General features: G+C 36.9%; 1 protein-coding gene and 1 long non-coding RNA gene across 2 annotated transcripts in view; both read left to right on the top strand.

Annotated features, from left to right (window-relative positions):
* gabra3 (gamma-aminobutyric acid type A receptor subunit alpha3) overlaps positions 1–24,399 on the top strand; it is a 467,920-nt gene that overhangs the window by 141,173 nt on the left and 302,348 nt on the right.
* Positions 11,116–17,215, top strand: LOC311097175. Its single transcript, XR_014609202.1, has 2 exons — positions 11,116–11,275; positions 14,719–17,215. It is a non-coding gene; the product is annotated as an uncharacterized lncRNA (long non-coding RNA).

Genomic DNA, 24,399 nt, shown 5'->3' on the forward strand with positions numbered 1-24,399 from the left:
AATAGGCCCTATGTGGTGGCAAACTAGATTTTATTTATACTTTAGATATACTTTAGTACTGGAAGGGGGTGTCACTCCGTTCTCTTCTAGGCCCTGTCTCATATGAATTAATTCAATATGGCAGGCTAAGAATAACATTTGAATTTGGATGCTTTAATGAAGGCTTGTCACTCTCATCGTGTTTGCCCGCGGGGATGGCGTGTTGTAGAGAAGTTGTTAGCTAGAGCTCCCAGGGACAAGAAAGTTGATGATTCCGGACCATTATGGGCAAGGGCATAATTGCATTGCATATTTGTAAGTGCATGGTTTACTTGCCAATGTCCCACATGCTTTTCAGAATTTCTCAGAGTATACCTCAAAAAAAAACAAAAAAACAATGAGGTATTTGGTCTCTGATTATTTTTACAAGTGAATATAGCATAATTTTTTTTTAGAGTTTTCACAAAATTCACTCGGTGAATTTTCTTTAGTCAGTTAGTTAGCATCTCTCAAACTTTTTTAGTCAGTAGTAATACAGGTACAAGACTTCCTGACTTTCCACTTTTTCACCACATTCTAAAAAAAATATGCTGTCCTTCCCTCTTACGTGTTATCATAACATATCACCGTGTAGCACTTGCTAATGCAACATCTTGAAAAGTGAAAGGTTTCCGTCACAGCTTTTAAAATGTTCTGTCTCTCCTGGTAAGTGTAGCACATTTTTTAAAGCCTTTGTGTTGAGATAAGTAGAAAAAGAAAGAGAATCTAAATTATTGATCATGGTTTATCACCTCCTTACAGCAGCAAGCCTGTTTTTGCTCTTTGTCGTGATAGTCTTTTCGAGTGAAGTCAGTGTCAACCCTTTTTTTTTAATACACATTCTAGAGTGTCTTTTCATGCATTAAAGAAGAGTCTGTCCAGGGTAAGGCTACAGAAAATGTGACAACGACTGCTGCTCTGTGGGTTAAAGTGTAAGTTTGCAGGTTTTCAACCGGCTTTGTATTGTTACAATCTTGGTATATATAAGTGTTTATTCCTCCATGTTACCCAGACCAAGAAATGTGTGTTTATTTGTCATCAAAAGTCCAGCGAATGATGCAAAAAACATAAGTCTGCAGACTTTTGACAGCTCCAGTGCTTTCGTACAGACTGTCCTTCTGTATCATCTCCCACGAACATTCGGATTGACAAAAGGTTAGTAACAAAATAGTTAGTCTAAGAGAAGGTTCATCACTGAAAATTATATTATACTTTATATACTCTTTATACAGCATGGTTAAAATTCTATAGTGTGCCATAGTATTTTTATGGTAGTTTGGCAACAGCCTTCTTACCTTTACGCAACGGAGTTTTGCTTTGGGGGGTTGGGCAGAAGGTGCTCCTGTTTTTTCCTAATTAACTGATGAAAAATGCAGTTTCATTCAGTTTTATCCCTCTGTTTGAGACTACAAACACAGAGGATTTTTTTTATTCAGATTTTCCATCGTGGCATTATCTCCATTTTTACAATTCTTTGCGGCCTACAACGCTCTGGATCCTTCACTGGAAACCGAAAATAACTCACTCCCGGTACACGTTTACTCTTTGAATTCTTGCACCCATGAACAATACAAGTTGACATTGTGATTAAAAGTTTGCGAAAAAAATAATATTTTAAAATACAGCCTTGTTGTTTGAGTAGGAAATATATATTTCCTACTCAAACAACAAGGCTGTGTTTGACTCTGGTAAAGCCTATCCAGTAGGAACAGATTGAGAGTGGCCTTGGATGGCAACAAACCTAGTGCATTATGGGTGCTACAAACTTTTATCCCAGTACTTCTGTGATCATTTGAATATTTATAACACAGAGATAATTATATTGTGTAGTTGAAAAGACTGTTTGTGAAGCGGTTTCATACCTATACATGACAACTGCTTTCTCTGGGTCAGCAACAGCACCAACTCAGATTTGAATGTTCTGGTGTGATTTTGTCAAAGGTTTAATAGACAATTATTAGACGCAATCTTTTAACGATTAATCAAGCAGCTCTTATAGGCAGTTTTTTCAAAAGCCCATTTTGCCAGTGGTGAATTACCCCTTTAAGGATTTAGATTCAGTGAGTTTTACTGGCATAAATAACTAAGTAAGTAATAAAAAGCCTTACAAAAACATTAATTAAAGAAACTATATTCTTTACATTTTCATTCTACAGAAAATTTGAGCGTTTCTTTCTCCTGCAGAAGTTGCCAACACAATGCTAGGGTGTTGCGAGTGGTTGCATGGGCATTGCGATGCAGTTGCTTTGGTATTATGAGTGTTTTTCTTATTTCTATGTGACTGCTATATTCACATATAGACACAATAATAGTATCCATTTTAGATACCACTGTCTGTGTGTTTTGTCTAAAACCAGTTACATCAGTTATATTCAGATATTTCAGATCGCCAAAGTGAGTAAGGACCATGAAATCCAAATGACCATTTTGAAATTATCAGGTATTCTTTTCATGTTACCTTGTATTAAAGAATTTCACAAAAAAATGCTAACACAACAGCTTTTCTGACATTCAGCAGAGGTGCATTGGCTTGCAGTATATGTTATTATATACTACAGTAGGACTATACGGTAAAGCTGTATGAATTATTTTTTTAATCATTCAATATTGATCTGTATTCAGTAAGTACAGAGATAGTCTAGTAGTCTTCAGTAGGTACAGAGTTGACTCTGGATATATGAGTACAGGGAGCAAACCACACATATATCAAATTAGTAAAGGGATTGATATTTACTGTATGAAGTTTTAAAGTATTTGCACTTTATTATGTTTGTGAAGAGCAAATTTTTCCAACAATAGTGTTTCTTTGACAAGGCCATTCAGTTTGAATTAAAATGGCAACATCAAACAGGATTATCCTTACTCTTTTAAAAGAATAGTATTGTCCCATTTAGAACATTCACAAAGCAATTGTAAATAAAGCTGCAAAAATGTCTTTTTCGGAAACTATCGCTATTATGTTTAACTTATAATTGCAAATATCAGCACCCATTCAACAACTTTGCATGTAAAATGAATGCTAACGTCCCTGCTAAGTGGTTAGCCTATCATAACAAAGGTTATATATATATATATATATATATATATATATATATATATACGGTACGGAAAGTATTCATACCCCTGGTAAATATGATAAAAAAATGGCTGTAAAAAATAAATCTTTCATTCAAAAAATGTGATCTTTCGTTCAAAAAATTGGCAAAATTCTAACCTTTCATTTAAGTAAAAGAATTCAAATTGGGGGGGAAATCACATTATGAAATAAATGTTTTTCTCCAAAACACATTGGCCACAATTATTCATACCCTTTTAGTAAATACCTTTTTGCAATCTCCTTTTGCCAAGATAACAGCTCTGAGTCTTCTCCTATAATGCCTGATGAGTTTGGAGAACATCTGACAAGAGATCAGCGATCATTCCTTCATACAGAATCTCTCCAGATCCTTCAGATTCACAAGTTCATGTTGGTGCTTCTTCTCTTCAGTTCACTCCACTCATCAGGTCAGGGAACTGGGACGGTCATGGCAGAAGCTTCATTTTGTGCTCCCTAACACATTTTTGTGTTGATTATGATGTTTGTTTTGGATCGTTGTCCTGATGGAAGATCCAACCACGGCCCATTATAAGATTTCTAGCAGAAGCCGCCCGGTTTGGATTTTTTTATCCGTTGATATTTGATAGAATCCACGATGCCATGTATCTGAATAAGAAGTCCAGGCCCTCCAGCAGAAAAATATGCCCACAACATTAAAGATCCAATGGTATATTAAATTGTACACATGGGGTACTTTTTATCCTTGTGTGCACCAAACCCATCTAGCGTGTTTGCTGCCAAAAAGCTCTTTTTTTAGTTTCATCTGACCACAGAACCCTGTGTTATTTGAAGTTCCAGTCGTGTCTGACCACTGAATATGCTGGAGTTTATTTTTGGAGGAGCGAGGAGCATTTTTCTTGAAACCCTCCCAAACAACATGTGGTGATGGAGGGGTTTGTTTGATTTTTTTTTATTTTTTATAGGCTTTCTGACCCCAAGACTCAACTAATCTCTGCAATTCTCCATCTGTGATCCTTGAAGAGTCTTTGGCCACTCAAACCATCCTCCTCACCGTGCATTAAGATGATATAGACACACGTCCTCTTCCTGGCAGATTTGTAACATTTTTACTTGATTATAACTTCTTAATTATTGCCCTGATGGTCAAAATGGGTATTTTCAATTATTTAGCTATTTTCTAACAGCCACTTTCTATTTTGTGACGCTCAACAATCTTTTGCTGCAAATCAGAACTGTATTATTTGGTTTTACACATTGTGATGGATGATTAAGGGAATTTGGCCTTTGTGTTTACTCATATTTAAAATCCTGTGAAACAAGAAGTCATGGCTGGTCAATTTCATGTTCCTAGTCACCCTGGTGTGCTAAAAAAAGGTAAATATTAATGGGAATATACTTCAGAGATACTTTATTCATAAAACATTCTAGGGGTATTAATAATTGTGGCCAACGTGTTTTGGAGAAAAACATTTATTTCATAATGTGATTTCCCCCCCAATTTGAATTCTTTTACTTCAATGAAAGGTTAGATTTTTGCCAATTTTTTGAATGAAAGATCAAATTTTTTGAATGAAAGATTTATTTTTTACAGCCATTTTTGATCATATTTACCGGGGGTATGAATACTTTCCGTACCCACTGTATATATATATATATATATATATAGCTACAATGGGGCTAAAGGCACACCTTAAAGGGGACCTATTATGCAAAATTTACTTTTACATGGTGTTTCAACATAAATGTGTGTTGGCAGTGTGTGTACACAACCACCCCATAATACTAAAAATCCACCTAGTGCTTTTATAAGCAGTGTCTCAGAATAAGCTGTTGGCAGTTTATATGCAATGTGACTGCACCCACGACTGCCCTATTAGCATAGACCCCGACCTGAGTGAGCTGTGCTCAGTCCGCCATGTTTATCTCCTCACCAGAGCACTTAACAGCAGCATTCAAGTAAGAAATGTATTCTTATTAAAGCTACTAAAGATATTCAGTCAAGAGCAGTGAGGGATTTTCTGTCTTTATTTTGTTGTTTGATTCATATTAACATATTAAAATGTGATCGATTCTATATCGATTCTCAAAAGCCACGCATACATTTTTTCATGTACATTCAACAATATCTGATTGACGTTAATATTATTATTCTTAAGTAATTAAGTCTTAATTAAGTCTTAATTAAGTAATTATGTACTTCTAATCTTCTCCACTAGATGTCATCCTCTTATGTACCTTGCGTGAGCGCGACAGCAGGGATCCTGTCATTCATTCAGTGCTTAAAGGGATAGTTCACCCAAAAATGAAAATGACCCCATGATTTACTCACCCTCAAGCCATCCTAGGTGTATATGACATTCTTCTTTCAGACGAATACAATCAGAGTTAAATAAAAAAAATGTTCCAAGCTTTATAATGGCATTGAATGGCCGTTTTTTGTTTTGAAGTCCATAAAAGTGCATCCATCCATGATAAAAGTAATCCACACTGTTCCGGATGGGTAAATAAAGGCCTTCTGAAGCGAATCGAGGTGTTTGTGTAAGAAAAATATCCATATTTAAAACTTTTTAGCAACTAAAATAACTAGCTTCCGACAGACGGCCATACGCATCGATTTACGGTGAAAGAGTAACCCTTGACCTGATGCACTGACGAATGCAGAAGTGCAGAGGATAGAGCAAAACAAAACACCATTCACGAATTAGAAGTCTAAAACAATTTTTAACCCTCTGGGGTCGGCAAATGCGCCTCGTTTTGCTTGATTTTTTTCCACATAGCAGCAAAATAGACTTACTATTTATACTCCGTCATTTATGGTCATACAGACTTAAGAAATAAAACTGTAAAATGTCTACTTTTTTATGTGTCCACTTACAATCGAAACAAAACATTGTGCTATTGTAAAATAAAGAAAAGAAATGTCGGAGGAGCTTGAGTTTGTTGCCCAGCCCTGTTTGTTTGAACCGCGAGAGGCGTCAAAGCTTACGCTACTCCTATATCCTATGTCATACATTGCGTCAAGTGTTACTCTTTTGGCGTACGTCGACTTGCGTAGGCCGTCTGCCGGAAGCTAGTTATTTTAGTCAAGTTTTAAATATGGATATTTATCTTATTTTTCGTATTTTTCTTACACAAAAGTAGTTTATCATTTGCACGCACTTTCAAACCTTGCCAATTTAAGCATTCAAGCAAAAGAGAACATGTGAGAAGTTTTTGTGCCCAACACCTGAAGCACATACAGCTGCACATCTCAGACAGCGTGCAAATGATAAAATGAATTCTCTTTCTCCCTGCACCTAACAGAAAAATTCACACAGATTTATCTCAAAATGCCCGCCTTTGCGAGTATCCAAGTAAACATAGTCGGTTATGGCTTAAGTGAACAGTAGATAAAGAACGCATGTGCATCATTATATTAGGTCCGTGCATTAGTCTTAAAGCGGCAGCAGCCTAATATTCTTGCTGCTGTCTGTATTTTGATGTTAATCAAACTACAAGAGACAAAGAAATTACTCTCTGCTCTTCACTGAATAGTGTTTTTGTAACTTTAACAAGGATTAACCTTTATTTAATTTGTACAATGAAGATTATATGCAGTGTTATTTTACATGTGATTACTTTATTCAGTTTCTGTTACTGAAAACTACTGTTAGACCTACCTGAAAAATCACTGATTATTTTATTTGTATCTTTGTTATTTTGTATTTATTTATTTGTGCTATTGCTTGTAGTTTAATTATTTGTTCTTTTTTATTAATGGAACAATCGAGAATTGTTACATTTTCTAAAATGTCATTTGTCAGACATTTTGGGTGTTTATTCATTTTTTTTTTCTGGTGCGTTCAGTGAAAATTGAATAATTTTATTAATTTAATTGAATCGAAAATCGAGAATCGAATCGAGGATCTAATCGAATTGAGATCTTGTGAATCAGAATCTAATCGAATCGGGACATCTGATCAGCTGGTAGAGCATCTGTCATTTAAAGAATTTTAACAGGGTCGGGTTTACCTCATATTGTGATATAGGCAAAAGCAAATTTTGGGCCCCCCACAACCCTCACACCGTATGACCAAAACCGCTACTTTTAAAGGAAATGGGAAAAAAAACACTTTTAAAATTTTTTTTGATGTTGATATTGTGGCTTTATACTTGCATATGCCATTATTAACACTTTACCAAAATCAATCTCAAATGAAGTTAGGAAGTTTTTGTCCAGTGATTGAATATTGTGTTTTTTGTCATTTAGGCCTCTGCTTTGCGGACCTTTTAGACTGAGCTTATAGCTCTTTCTGACACTTTCTCGGTACTGCCCTTAGGTTAGAGTGTTGCTTAGGCCTCTTGTTTGAGGCCTCCACTCTTCAGGGCTGCCAGAACAGAAGTTCTGAGTGTTAGACTCTCTGTAAACCTCCCCATTCGCTGGCCTGAATGTATTTAGGCTTCCTCTCTGTAGAGTCATCCTGTTGAGGCCTCCGTTCTTGAGAAGCTCCAGTCTATGATCATTGCTGGTGCACCTTAGGGATGAGGACTCCTTTGAGTCCTTTGACTTAGCTCAGCCAATACGGCACTCATCCCTTCAGCATAGCAGCATATTCTTTTCCCTATAGCAGCCCCTAAGGGACGCAGCACGAGTTCCCTTTTGAAAGGGAACGTCTCAGGTTACGCATGTAACCATGGTTCCCTGAGAATAGGGAACAAGATGCTGTGTCCCTTTTGCCATGCTTCCGGTATTCCTGCACACATCTCCTTCAGGCAAGAAGTGGATGACATAGTCATATGCTGCCGCCTGCCAATACCAAGTTCATTGTCGTGTTTAGACTCATGCTTCAGACACCAGTCATGCAGGAGGCATTCCCCATAGCAAGCTCTAGCAGCGTCTTGCTCCCTTTTTTTAGGGAACCATGTACATGCATACCCTGAGACGTTTTGGAAAGTGCCGCGGCAAGTTTTTGTGCTATCTTGTGGTTTAGAGGAAAGTTAAATCAAATGCACCTTTTACCCCGGTACACCTTTAGCCCCATTTTACCCTGTATAAAAGCAAAAAATGCATTTTACTGGGAAATTTCAGAGATCATTTTTTTTCTCCATGTCCTTGTGTGATCCATTGTCTACTTGCCCAGTAGAAAAGCATTTTTTGCTTTTTTGATTAAGGCACAATCTGTAATGACACATAAAAAGCTATGTTTGCACTGCAAATAAATAATCAATTTAAATACAGCAGCGCTATTTTAGCATGTTAAGCATCTGGTTCGACTAGACTGTAGATGATGCAGGTTTTCACACTGAAATACCATGTGCTACAGTGGTGGAACTATTTCAATAATAGATGATTATTTAACTATTTTCACTCCAGTGACTTTCATATGCAATATAAATAAATCTCACCTCTGCTGAAAAGATTTCCACCACTTTAAATCAAATTATTTTCCTTTGGCTTTGGAAAGTTCAAATTACTACTGTGACTGTTCCAGTGTCCTGGAGGGATAATGGAATGTTGCATGTCTGTTTGCTTTAGAGTTAGAAACACGGAATGCCAGCAGTGCTCTTTAATCTTTTAATTCCATAAATGAGTTATTAATTGAAACATGGGGTTTTGCAGCTGTTTTGGCCCAGAGCATTCTGTTCCGGTGATCATAAACTACTGTGGAGCATGGTGAATGAGAATCAAATAGATTTTAAACTGTTACATTTGTACTTAAACTGCATAACTTTCCTTCCCACCCATTGAGCTCCATGGCCTTGAATCAGCTGGAATTACAACACATTGCAGTCTGGGGCAATTAAAGAGGTTGTATTCTATACTTTTGTAGCTTTTAGTCCATTTATAATTCATGTCAAGGTTTTTTTTTTTTTTTTTTTTTTTTTTAGTCATAATTTAATTTTATATTACCCTATTCTTCCTCTGTCTGACTTGATTTAACAGCTTTTTTTTTTTTTTTTTTTTTGCAACTGCAACTTTTCGAAACCTATATGTAAATTAGTAAATTATAACCAGTCATAATATATATATATATATATATTATGACTGGTTAAGACCACATGCATAATTCACACTGTCTGCCATTCATTGGGGTGGTCAAGTTATTAAGTTGTATATTGAATTGAGGTTGAATGTGGGCAGTCATAAGTTAAACCATTTATGGTCTAGGCCAAGGGTTTTCAAACTAGAACACCCAGGGGTCCACAATGGGGTGATACGGTTTGTATTACAATACTCAGACTTGTATTATAATTAATAATAATATTTTTTTTATTTTTTTATTATTATTATTTTATTTTTTTCATTATATATGGCATGTATTTTAGGAAGGGTATCTATGGCCCTACCATTTAATTAGCGTTAAAATATAAATAATTTTTGGTCTGGATTTTTTTTTTTTTTTCATTGTTATTTTCTTTCTTTTTTTTTAGTTTCTTTAATTTCAGGAAAATCTTGTAATTGTTGGAGATAGTAGTGGAGCCATAATAGCCTATCAAAAGGTTTGTGTTTTCATTTAATTGTGGTATGTGCAGCCGTAGGCTCTTCTCTTGGACAGAAAACAGGAAATATGTGGCAGGAAAATCAATATGCCAAGACACAAAAAAGAACAAGGAAGTGATTGCTGTTTTGTTTTCTGAGACAGACAGTCTGGCATAATCTCATTAAATCTGAGGCCAACATTTCACTTGTTATGATGTGCCGACCTCCAACATGCCATTGAACACAGCTATTTTTCCTGGAATGGCTGTGCAAGGTTAAACATTGACTGAAAGACAACTTTAGGTTGCTCATTCATTGTCTGTGCTGTTTGTTCTGAACTTGTGGCAGCATTATGGAGCATATTGGATAACAGAAGCCAAATAAGCCTTCCTCCTCAGCTCCTTTGGGTGAATCTCATGAAAAAGACCAATAATTGGTCATAATTTATAAAATAAAAACAATTAAAAGATGATATATTTGTCTTAAAAAAAAAAAAAAAAAAAAAATATATATATATATATATATATATATATATATATATATATATATGTATATATGCAAAATTAACAACCAATATTTTTAGACTTAATCAGATATTAGACTTCAGGTGGTATCAATAAATGAGGCCACTACATGATGACTATAATCACTAAAAAGTGACCATCATCTGATCTGAGTTTCTCTTGAATTCCTACCATAACAAGTATGTATCAGAAGCACACCTTTTTAAAGGGCAGTGTGACACTATTTTTATGACAGTAAAACAAAATCAAACCGCTCCCTAATAGCCTACTTACTCCCTAGCATGTCACTGCAATATGAAAACATTTCATTCCATTCTCATTACTGTAAAAAGAAAAATAATAAAATACTTTGTATTTGTAATATTATATTGTTTTAAAATTAAGTCTGGAAAGGATGCTTTTCATTATTGTAAAATTCTTTATAGTACTAAAATACACCTTATTTTTTTCTTGTGATTGAAGGTAAAATCATCATACAGGTAGGCTCACTGTAAAAGTGTGCCTCTACCTAGATTTTTGCAAAATTTAAAACCGTATAATCATACAATTCACTGCAGTTTCTTGCTGGTGGATTATGGGTATTCTCTAGCCGTTGAGCATACACCAGTTGTACATTGTTATTGTGGTGCATTGTGGGATTGAATGAGTGCACTTGATAACATCCACTATGGTTTCAGACACCACTACAAATGGCTGTCCCTTCAAATAGTGCCCTATTTAATGGTATGGGGGGCGATTTTCGACACAGCCCATGTCAGAGAGTGAGAGTGCAGACAGAGTCCAGGGTGCATTTGACAACTATCATACACTCATACACTTTTACCATGCATTATTTGTAAAGAATACATTTTGATGTTTATGTGACAGGTTGAGAATCTTTAATATTTGTTTTGGCTCTTGGCTCATTAGAAGTAGTTTTTCTACAACGCCCACTGGCGTTGAACCGTGGCTTGACATTGAGCTCAATCATGGAGGTACGTCATGTTCTAGTGGCGTGATAAAAAGCCTGTCTAAGTGTGGCGTTGTCATTCTCCTCCGTTCCGTGTGTAGTAACAGGCTACCCGTTCCTCTCCCTGGCGAGTTGTTTGCTTTATTGCTCTTTCTCAGTCGCAGATTACGGTCTAAATATATGTTTGTCATCAGGAATGTGTGTGCATGAAGTGGCGAGCGCAGGTAGCATAAAGCTCACTATAGCCTAAGAATTTCCCCTACGAGGTAAGAAACATTATTGTGGGTTTTCTCTTTTTGGGAGGGTTGAAATCAATTGAAATTAGGGCTGCACGATATTGGAAAAAATTACATTGCGATATTTTATTTTTCTGCGATACATATTGCGATATGAAATCTATTTTTTTCTTACAAACAAAAATGGGGTGAGCACACTTACATTCTCATTTTAAATGATTTAAACATCAGAGTATTATTTAAATTAGAGTAAATTATTTGTTTGTAACTTTAGGATATGGTTTGAATTGTTAACATATTAACTAACATGAAATTACCATGAGCAATACTTTTGTTACTATATTTATTAATCTTTGTTTATCTTAGTTTATAAAAACACAGCTGTTCATTGTTTGGTAATGTTACTTCACAGTGCATTAACTATGTTAACAAATACTGTACAACTTTTGATTTCAACAATGAAGGCTATAGCCTAAATGTTGAAATTAACAATGTTGTAGAAGTGCAGTTTAGTAATAGTAAATGTTAACTAATGTAGTTAAATAGTTTAATAAATAGAACATTATTGTAAAGTGTTACAGATTTTTTTTATACACCAATTCAGACGTCTCGTGAGTTCAGTGTTAGGCAGGTCAGTTGTTTAAACCATTCATTAAATTGAATCAAAGGAATCATTAGTTCGCGAATCGGACGTGTACGGCCAGGGGCGGATTAAGGTGGTCAGGGGCCCCTAGGCTGCTCTTTGTGTGAGGCCCCCCCTAAAAATTTATTTAGTAGTGCCATGCATGGTCCACACGCAACTACGGTGAACTGGTATACACACATTGGCCCTCATTTATCATTCTTGCGTAGAAACGGGCGTATATGTTGGCGTAAGAGAGAGCCAACACTACAATGTTTCCTTTACATTCCTTCAAGTGGTGGCCAATTCACATCTAGGCCAATTAGGGTCTTTTTTTGTTCGCGGCGCGGTTATGGGTTTGTTTTTCTTCAAAAAAAAAAAAAACTTTTAATATATTTTAATTTGTCAAGAATTGTAAAAAATCGTCAATAAGCTCATAATTTGTGCTAAAATAGTCTAAATGTTTAGTTTTAAGAACAATTTTAAAAAGCTGGTTATGTCCATTTTGATGTTTCTGTGCAAGTTCAGCAGACAGTGAGGTTCGGGTTTGTTCCGATCAGAGCTCATGAGCGGAGAGCGCATTTCTGAATATTCCGCTCCGCTCGTTCATTCCGCAGGGTCACACGCTCAACACAGAAGAATGTCCTGCTGCCTGGCTCGAAAATATGTGGAATAAGGGCTGCTTCCGACTAAATTTTTTTCTAGTCGACTAGTAGTTGTTCATTTAAGCCATTCGTGGACAAATCGCCCCTTTATATTAATTACTTAGGCTATACGGTATGATACCCTGAGAGCGTTTACATATAGCCGCATTCAAGCGCACGAACGCACGCACGCATAAAGCTTGCCACAAAGAACCGGTAAAAGTAATGATTATGAATGTGTCTAAAAAGCAAGGAGACATTTAATTATTTATTGATATACTGGTGATTTCTGTGTCGCTGCAAAGATGACGATGCTGACTCGCCATGAACGCCAGAGAGAAATGCACATTTCAGATGACATATTCAGAGAGTAGCCTATTTCTTTTGGTTTTGAATATTTTCGTTTGCAAGTAGACATTTCAAGCTTTCTATAATAGATAGCCTATATTTCTCAAATCTGTGAGGCACAAGCTGAGTTTCGGCGCCCTCCAGTTCACGTGCAATGCAAGTGATCGTGTTGGCGCCTTATTACATTGTCTGCTATATATTTTCTTCTTATTTAGTAAATACAGGCAATTGGTTGATAAAACATTGATCAAAATTAAGATACAATTTATACAAAACGAAAATCTTTTAAAAAGAGACTTTCTACAAAACAAGACTCAATGAAGTGGTCAAAATCATGTTTTACCCACTCCATGTCTCCAGACATTGCACATCTCATGATGTATAATATCTTTCTCATGCTGCATGCTCACTTTCATAATCAACATTGATTAAATTAAAAAACATAATGACGTCAAATATGTTCTAACCAGCCCTCGGCCCTGTTTCAACAGTCGTTGTTTAGGTAGGCTACCTTAAACGCGCACGTACAGTCTCGGAGTCATCACTGCAACCAGGAGATGAAGAGAGCTGAGATCCACATCACCTATCACATCTTCGTCTCTGCCACCCCAGGATACTAGCGCGGCTAGCGCAGCTAGCGGGACCAGCACCGTTGCTAGGAGGGCGCCAGCGCCTCTGCCTCTCAGCGTCTCTGCCTCGCGAGTGGATGATAGCTCTGAAGACGCCTAGCAATGGTATACCTTTAGTGGTAGTATACCTTTAGTTAAGTTATACCTATGAGTCTTCGTAGCGCGCTAAGAGACAGCGTTATCGGGAAACGCAGCCCAGGTATGATGATGCGTAATGGAGATTCCAAAGCGCTCTTCTTTGGTCAGAACCATGGAGAGCGATCGCGGATAGGTCCGTCCTATGCACCGAAACTTTTTACAATGCAACAAAATATTTAAAGAGCATCAAGCTATTAAAATCTATATTATGTATACGCACATATAATATAACAGTATAGGCCTATTAGTCAGTAATTTTTATTAGGTTAAACAGTGATTTGATAAGGTTTTTAATTTAAGGCCCACCCACAATTGGTCTGGCCCATCCAAAACTGGAATCCTGGCGCGTGCCTTTGCGCTTAAGTAAATAAAAAAAAATAAAAAAATGTGTCTGGCCAATCCGAGGCCCCTGCACACGTGGGGCCCCTAGGCTGCAGCCTAGGCAAGCCTGTGCATTAATCCGCGCCAGTGTACGGCACTCGTTGTGTAATTATCTCGGCAGTTTAGGATATCGCACAAGATTTGACAACACAGAAAACATTTCATCACTGTATATATTTTTTATTTATTTTTTCGACACCATCGTGTCAATTGATTTTGATTAATATGCGCGAGGGAGAAAGAGCAAGACAGCGCTCGTTTCGTGTTGGTTGAAGACGGTGAAGGTGGGGGCGCTCGCTCTCTCTCTCTCTCTCTCTCTCTCTCTCTCTCTCTCTCTCTCTCTCTCTCTGCTCGTTCTGCTCGTGCGCCCTGTTAAACTGACAGGACTTAAAAACACATGCAAATGATAAACTTTCACTCTATGATGGTTAAGCTGTGCAATTAATCCGCGAATCACATTCGTCAAGGGCCGGGGAGCAGCTAGCCCATACGGTTAATGAATAACGGATCAACTATGACAGCCTACATCGCACATCCTGCGATGTGACTATCGTGGATTCGTACATCGCGATATCGATGCTTAAACGAAACATCGTGCAGCCCTAATTGAAATTGATGCACTATTCGTGCTTTTATTGCAGGTGCGGCCCAAGAGCGCTAGCTGCTGTTTATATATCCGTTTGTGTCACGGTTTCATTGTTCTGATCATAGACTGTAAAAAAAGATGGACGACGCCCCTTCGCTCTCTTCCATTGATGAGAACTGAAGCCGCCAGTGTCCCGATATGGCGCTGACATATTGGAACTTGAGTCTGCGCAGTAGCGATCTCGGGACCAGACCTGCGCAGTAGTGAGCAGGAAGTAAAGCCGCAAAATCAACGCTCCGCCCTCACTCTCGCAGAATGCACTCAGGGAGAGTGGATTCTGCACACTTTTTAAAAAATGTATTGCAGTACGACAAGAGGCTTGTTAAAATAAAGTAAATGCAATCTCCTCAGTCCTCCGAAGATCCCGAAAAAAATGTCCGTTGGTGCTTCAGTGACTACTTCGCTCAAGAACCTGTCAATCACAGCTGTCAATCATGATGTTACACCACCGCATCACGTAACTAACTAAAAACCAACTTATTTTTGAAACAGACACTTGAACTTACATCAGCGTGATAAAAACGACAGCAAATTAAATAAACCACATTTGGGAAAAAAGATATTTGAAGTGTAATTTAATTGTTTAGTTGGTCTCACGTCCCCCGTTGAATAACATTAGGAGGCGGGGCTTATGACCTATACTAGGACCAGTCACTGGGGGGGGCGATCGAGACGTTGTGGCTTCACTTTTCAGGGCTTGTGCGGCACGCTTGGTTCTGATCGTAAGGCTGACTGTGTCAGACTGCAGTGGACTGCTGCGAACTGCTGTTATTACCGAGTGCTTTAAAGACTTCTGCCCTAATCGGTCTGTATGAAATGTATTGAAGTATTGGACATGCGTGTCTTTTGGGTTATTATATTAAACTAACACGCTGGTAGTCTGGTCCATTACAGCCACTTGAATGATTTTTAAATATTATTAGTTGTGATGTTAAATATTGTGTCATTTTGATTGTCTATGTAATCTTTTCCTTTTTGTTTTCTTTTTTGTTTTTCTTTCTTTGGTATGGCAAATTTATTTGCCAGTGTATATCCACATGTGACTGTTGAAACTGTGATACTGAAGCTTAACAGAAGGGGAGAGTGTATTTGTTTTCTTTTGGTATTGTTTCTTTATTTTGTTTATCACTTGTTTTATGAAACTTTGTTCACTGATTTGCTGTGTGGTTTGTCCCTTTCTGTTAAAGTGGGTGTATTACGGTCTCTTATTAACTGTGGGTATTTAATTGGTAAACTGTGTACGAGATCTATTTTTAGGATGTTTTTCGTATTATTTTTTCCTGTGTGAAATAAATTTTGTATTATTTTGGTAAGTCACATCTCTGTCTTTAATATGTGAGGGACCAAGCAGTCAAGGGCAAAGAATGCAGGATTTCCAAACAAAGAAAATGTATTAAATGCCAAACAAAGATACAAATTAAATTACTTGAAAACTGAACAAAATAAAGTCAGGTCTTGGCCCATAAAGAGGATCAACTGAACAGAACCAAACTTAACAGTAATCAAACCAACTATGCAAACCAAACTAAACAAAAAACATGACCTCCCAAATGACACACATGGGGAACTTATATACACAAAGGACTAGTCCATTACATATACACAGGGAACACCACAAACATCACTTAACATAATTAAAATAAATAAAGTAATTAACTTAAGAAATATCAATAAATGGGTCATAAACAAACAGTAATTTACCCAAAGTCATCAACATATACATAGAATTATAATAAACAAACAAACATACAATTAATCATGCACCCCCCAGCTAATTGGCAGCATGGATTAGCCCAACAAAACAAAATGGCGGCAACTTCCTTTATTGGAACGGACCTCCAACAGAGTGCAAAAGAAATAAACATTAACAACATAGCAATAATAACTAGAAAGTGTGCACCCAAACTAGTAATTTATGGCAAAAAACTAATTGAAAATAAAACGGTGAAAATGAACCAAATCGGTGTCTGTCATTATTATGAAATATAGTGTGATCTGTAACCTAGGTATCTGCAACAAATGTTTAATCATGAAATACTAAAAATAACCCCAAATAATGTGTAAACAACCCAGAAAGAAGGATGCATGTATGCATGGGTTCTCAGTTACCGTCCTTTTGTGTGGCCACGTCATCAGCCATCACACCAAATCAGCAGGGTACTTCATCCTGTTGTAATTCTTTTTGGAGTATTTTTATTATTTTTACTTTCGTGGGTAGAGAAGTATCCTAGGTGGCGTAGTCGGGTAAATTGTGCTGTAAATTGCCTAAAGGTGGGTTTCGGACAATTTTCTGCTTTGTCGTGCGTCGTTTGTCGTGGAGTGTTCGTGCAGTGTACAGTGGGAAACGAGAGGCGATTAACCTCTCCCGACCGGCAATCGGATGGTCGGATGAATTTCTGTCATGTTAGAAATTTTGGTTGCTCCTCGTGACTAAATTGCACAGTTGAAGCAGAGCTACGAACCGATTGCCCTAAACTAAGTGTTTTCCCTCACTGCGCCTGCGCGAAAACAGAAGTTTCATCTGCAGCAAAAAAAAAAAAAAAAAAAAAAAAAAAACTAAAAGAGGGAGATCCTTAAGTTTTGTAGTTCAAACTAGCTACAAATTACTGTTGCTTACTTCCAGTTCGTGTTGCAAAATGGATTAACCATTTCCCACGACTTCCACGCCACCTGCGATGTACACTTTGCCTCTTTTATTAATTTGTTAAACAAATGATTTTGAAAAAGCTGTTTTTAATTTTCATTGATGAATTATTGCAGTGTTTGGACATATTATAGACTGTTAATAATTAATTATATGCCTATAATTCATTGCAATCGACCTAAATGTTTTAGGCAATTTTCAATGAGGAATAAGCTTCTATGTAATATTTTATCCTCACAGCGCGTTGGTTATGCGGTGATGGCAATTTAATTATAATAGCCTATCAATTTAATAATAAAAGTAGCCTTCCCTAATAATAATAATAATAATAATAATTAAAGCTGCAAGCAGCATTTATCGGGGTTCAAGCATTTAAGGCCTTTAAGCACATAAGCATTTAAGACATTAAGTTTTATTTAGAAAGCTTTTAACCACTGAAATAATAGATGGAAAAGTCCATTTACAGCCATTACAGGCAATGTACCATAGGAAATATATGGTTTTAAAGCTGTTTAACAGTTAAGTCTCTAGACCTTACAGTTTGGCCTGCACGATGCGTTTTACGAATCCTTACAATTACAATAGGGTTTCAGCATTTCATGCTTGAACCCCTAATAAGAATGGAAGCTTTTTGCCATTTATAGCGCCACCTTTGGTCTGATCTGCATGAAACTCGGCATGCTTCTTCACCATGTTATGACACATATGCTCATCAATTTTGGTGAAGTTCTGAGTTTTCATTTGGGATTTATAGGCTTTTTAGTGTATTTTGACACGGCCCTTTTCTAAATGACCCTGTTACAGCCACCCAAATGCAAAAGTTCAACTTTTTTTCCGATAATTATTGATCTGGAGAGTCCAGAGAATTGTCCTGGACTGGTCTGGTTCCAATCGGGCGAAAAACCAGGGACTAGTTCGCAAAAGTAGGTTTTGGACAAAATGCGACATAGCAGAACATTTTTCCTGCCTAAATCGAATTTGGAGATAGCCTTGAGCCAGGGATCACAGTGGTGTAAGGCACTTGAGTCTAGGCCAAACGGCCTAAGAGTTATGAGCGGTTTTGTACTTTTGGTCGCTGTAGCGCCACCTATGGGCCAATCGGGGTCATACTCTGATAGGTTGTCCCCAAATTGAGGCCTACCATCTGGCCAGGTTTCACGTCTCTAGGCCTTACGGTTTGGCCTGCACGATGCGTTTTACGAATCCTTACAAATACAATAGGGTTTCAGCATTTCATGCTTGAACCCCTAATAATAATAATAATAATAATAATAATACAATAATAATAATAATAATTTAATACATAAATTGGAAATGCTAAATCATCTTGATATTGATAGCTGATGCTTGTTTTGACAATATCTCTGGATACATGATATCGTCTATAGGCGCAACCCGACACGAGGGTTTATCGCGCTGAATCACGCATATTTCACACGTATAGTGTGAGCAGTAAAGTATAGTGTATAGTGAGCACATAAATCCTGAGCTTTGGCTTTACATTGCATGCGATCTACTTGTTCAGTGTGAATAGGTACCTTGCTGAAATCGCACAGACATTGCACAGTGTTTGCCCACCTTTAGTTCACCTTGTACAGCATTACACTTGCAATGCGGAACGTTGGGCTACGAGTCCTAAGAACAAAAAAAAAAAAACAGTGCAGAAGCAAGCTAAAATGGCATTGTTGCTTCAGAAAATGCATTTTTTGTCACATTTGCTTTTGTTGACAGTATTAGTTAGATCTAGGGTAGTGTTTAGTGTAGGTGGTACATGATTTTCAAACGTGATAGTTTTTAGCTCCATTAAATTATTTATTTTCCAAACTGCCAGATCAATGTGAAACTTACCAGATTCACATGCATTTGTTTCGAATAAAACTGAATGTGCCTTTAGCGACACTCACTGGACATTTTACTTTGAAAGTGTCAAAACAACAAAATCATTTTGCAGAGTACAGGCACATTTTTACAATGAGTCTGGGTTGGGTGAAATATGACCCTGACATATCTTTGTGAGATTCACCTGCTTGCTTTTGCAGCGGGGGAAATGTAGGTTATCTCAGATGTGTCTTTAACATGCTAAACTGAACAGCTGATAAGGAGAGGGAACACATACACAAACATGCCACAGCACTGCAGAGAATGCTCTCCAGAAGGCAGATCTGTCCGATGCATCAGCACTAGGGCTGGCCTCGACTAAAGATTTTTCTAGTCGACTAGTAGTCGTTAATTTATGCGATTAGTCGACTTATCACGTGTTTATATTAATAAGCCATTAATCATAATAATGAGCCTTTAATTGCCTATATATTTCATAGCCTAATCAGCGCTCAAATGCACACATGAAGCTTGCCACAGCACACCGGCAAAAGTAATGATTATGAGTGTGTCATGAAAAAAACTGAAGGAGATTAATAATTTATTGATAATGTTTTCTGTGTTTTTGGCTGCAGAGACTAAATCATGATGCTGACTCATCATCTCTGCTAGTGGATGAGCCTAGCTGCCTATATGTCCATTTCATACGGATTACATATTTTCCATTTAAATTGGTTTATTTCTATAGATATCTCATGTCTGTTAAGCAAGTATAAAGTGAGTTTCAGTTCATTTTGTGACGTGACTGAGACCAAGATGGCAGAAAGCTTATCCTGATTGTTTTCATTATTTTACAAAAGAACAATATTTTGTTGTTATTGTAAGTTTACAGAAACAAAAGTAGACCCTTTACAGTTTGCATTACTCTTATCTGTATGGCCAAAAATTACAGACTATTTGAAATTAAATGCAAGTGATTTCATTGGCGCCTGCAGTAAGCGCTCTCCACACACAAACTTATGTGCCTAATTATAGCACACATTTATCTAGGTTAACATTAGAGCAAGTGGACTTGTAAAGTTTGCATGTTTCAAGTGATAAGGCATATTTGAGGTCGATGAATGATAGGCAAATGTTTGGATGTCCTGCCAGTAACGATCTGTCCATCACAGACTGCGTGATTTCACCACTTCGTGTGGAGGTTTTTTTTTTTTTTTCTGCGACTAACCGACTAATAAAATGTTGGTCAACCAAACCTCTTCTAGTCGACTTATGATTAGTTGACTATTAGGGGGCAGCCCTAATCAGCACCATCAGCATTTAACACGTAGGCCTATAAGAGCTCCATCCATTACAGGTGCAAGCTAAACTGACAAGGTGAGGAAAAACAGGTGGCAGTCCTTCCATCCACTCTTTTCTGATTGGCAATACATGTTATATATTGTGCACCATATGCAGTCACCTCCTATCCCCACCTTGGATGAGTGATGATTAATTTAAGCTCTCATTTGAACAGCTGGAAGGATGAAGAGAGACAGAAGTGTGTGTTTGATTGTGGCACTCATGTATAGAAACCCATGCTGGAGAGGAGGGATTCATTGCTGAGTGTAGGAAGGCTGATTTCAGATCATGTTAATGTACAATCAGCCAGACATTATCACAAAATTAACCCTGATCATCATCCCTGTATGGAATGGAATGGTCCTGTATCACCCTGAAGGGGTTTATTTTGCTACAATGACCAGCTGAGTGCAAAATATGTTTTGTTGATTTTATCATTTTACCAACTGTATATCATCAAAGATTCTTCAAAGGATAAAAAAAAAAATGGCCCAGCAACAATACAAACACTGCATTATTATCATAATATTAATACTGAAGTCCTCAAGATTAACTGAGGCACAAGATGTTGCCAGATGTGTTTCTATGAAGTGAGAATGTGAGTCTGTGGTACAAGATTGACCAAGTCAATAAAATATTCCAAAAATTCACGTAAAAATCATGGATAATCTTCCCTCTTAGCATTTAATCAAGGACTGCATCACCATGTCTAATTTAGCATTGTGTTCAATTAAGAAACTGACCCTTCTGAGGGGTCACACTAGCTTTGACGTCTTCAATGCCATCGGCACTCATGTGAATTGAGACCCTAGCTCTGATTATGACGTAATGTCCTAATTTTCAAGGCGAGTTGAGTTAAACCCATGTGCAGTGTTATTTAATATCCAAAACAATATACAAATTAAACAGAACTAAACCAAGAGAAACAGTGCGCAGACTTAAGCCCAACTTGATATGAACTGACAACACTCACAAAAAAAGCTAAATCAGAGATTAAGGAAACATGAGGGCTATATACACACATGGATTAATTACTAAAAAGAAACACCTGAATGTAATCAAGACAATGGACCAATGAGAATACAGAATTGATAATCACCTTACAAGACACGAAACAATGAAAAAATTACACAATAACCAAAGAAATCACGTCATAATGACTTAAGTGATAACAAAAACTGCTGGGTCAAAATTTTAAGGCAACCAGAGAGTTGTTCCATAAAAGATGCTAAGAAAAGCGGAGATTAAACTCCAAAACCCGACTTGAATAAACCTAACAAATAAGTTGGGGCTGAAGCGGTTTCATAAAAGGTAATTCAAGTTCACGCAATCCCACTAATTTGATCCAGGTTTATCTAGTCTAGATAACTGCGGTTGCATGCGTTTCTTAAGCAGCCCTAAAGGTCGATCATAGATTAAATCGATCCACCATCAAACAGCGTATATTTTGTGCTGTTTTATGCGTTTGAGACATGGTGTTTGCAAAACTTACATTTCACAGGAATATTCTCCATCTTTAAATCTTAGAAAGTTGTGCAAATATTTCTATTTTGCTGCTAAACTTCACATTGAACGAGCGCTGCTGCGCACCAAATAGGAGCGCAATAATTCTGACCAATATATACATTTTGCTTGGAAAAAGAATAGGCTATGCGATATTTTATAACACCAGAAATATCTTCTAATTATAATAATTTATCTTTAGGATGTTGGATAAGTTGCAGTGAACTTATAGCTCATTACACTCATATATTTTATACTTAAAATAATAATTAAAAAAAAATAACAGAAGTAATTCAGGGAAGAATTTTTTAAGAAACCAAATATAATAAAGATACAAAATATAGTTTTGGGTTTAGGACCTAAGCTACTTAACAAAGATGACTTATGCTTATTTAGAATGTTGAGAATTACAGCTTTTAAAGCAATAATTGTTTTGTTTTTTGGAGAAAGCAAGAATGTTTGGTTAGATTTAGTTTATACAGTACATTATGGAGAGGATAACGTGAAATTAAGAGCAAAAGTATACATTTTGAAAAGATATGTGCATCTCTAAAATTAAAGAATATTCCATAAAATAAAGGAATACATATTACACTACATTAAACGTACAGTATGTAATTTTTTTCGCCGCTAGGGGTTGCTAACCTCTTACAATAACAAAGGCGTAGTTTGATGACGCAACATTTGCTAAGAATTATGGATCTTGTCGTCAACGTCAAGCTGACCGATCTAATAATGTTTATGGATGAGTAAATACATCGATGTTTTTATCATGACTGTGATATGAAGCAGGTCGGGATTGCTAAGAGACAGCTATCAGCTCCACACGCGACGCGAGTCCCGCGGATATAAAAGGAATATGGACATTTCATTCTACCGAACTACACGCAAGTGCAGAATTACTACTCACAGGTCAGTTTATTAGACAAATTAAACTTGTGAGGTAACGCAGCGCTGTTTCACTTGGTCTAACATTACACTAGCACACTAAACTGCATTTGAATGTGTTGAAATGTAACGTTATGTGTTAGTTTGTCTGTATGAGACTAGCAGTAAGCTAGATCAACATTAGAATAACATACAGATCATATTCTAAAATTGTATCATTGTTGAACTATATAACATTGATTAGTTTTATGTAAATGTGCTCACCTGTTTAATAAAGTACATGTAGGAGCGGTCGAAGTCTCGGACGTGGAGCTCTCGTTTATATACTGTCTATGGGAGCTCTCGGCATCTCGAAAACACCGCGCTGATATTGATTCTTGTTTTAGTTCTCCTTTTTTTATCCAAAGTCTGCTTGCCATGGTCCATAATGTTTGAACGAAACAACAACAGCGTGCAGATAGACATTGCAAACTACACAGTTGTCCACGTCTGTCGCCTTGGTTACAATCAGAGGGCTCTGGTTGCTATGGCAGTACGAGCGGAAACCAGGGACACGCGCATATGACGCCATTGACGGCGACAAAACGGAAATAAAGAAACGGGACGTGTCTTCGAATTAATTACAAATTTCTCCTGGTTTGAAAGTTGTTGGAAACAGTCAGGATAATGTATATATATGTATATATATATATAACAACATTAACAAACATTTCGTATACAATTTAACACGTTTGTAGGTCTATATTGTCTCATTATCATTGTAGCCTTATTTAAGTTGATTTTCTTTACTGTATTTTTTATTTTTGGACTGATAATGGTTAATAAGTCAAAATAATGGTATGTGAGAGTGTCAGTCATTGGTCATTGGTCATCCTATTGGTCAGTGTTAGAGGATCTGTGTAACAACTGAGGCTTAGCTTGACAGTTAGCCTGCCCTGACCAGGCTAGTTTCCAGCATAAGTTGCCAGAGTAACTGAGTTCGAACTATTTAAGTTTGCTTTATGAAACAGAATCAACCGACAATAAGTCTGACTAACCAAAATAAGCCTGCTTGTATTCTAATCTTGTTTTATGGAACAACCCTCAGGTTAGGCTACTTATACTTTTAGATAAACCAAACAAATCATTTTTAAGTGTGGTTGTGTCTTTAATACTTTATTTGCATGATGTTAATCTAATGCCACATCCACAATAACATTTTCTAAGTGTCTTCATGTTCCATTTTCGCTGGAGGAAAACAATAGTGTGATGAGGGGTGAACGCATCAAAAACTTTACAGTGTTTAATTTCAAAATAAAAGACATGAAAACATGAACAGAAAACATGAATCAAGAACATACATGATCATAGAGGGTGGTAACGCAAAGTATTACAACTAGAAGAACATATTTGACGGATTCCCAAGATTTTTTGTGTGGGTCGTAAACAAACATGTCTCTACAAACATGAAACTAAAGCTAGTGATCAATTTACTGATGGCAGAGCAATGAATAATCTTACAACATAAATGAGAGGGAAAATAGTCTAGGTCTACATATTTGAAAACTCAACT

Source organism: Abramis brama (genome assembly GCF_963993115.1).
Source record: "Abramis brama genome assembly, chromosome: 15".
NCBI lineage: Eukaryota > Metazoa > Chordata > Actinopteri > Cypriniformes > Leuciscidae > Abramis > Abramis brama.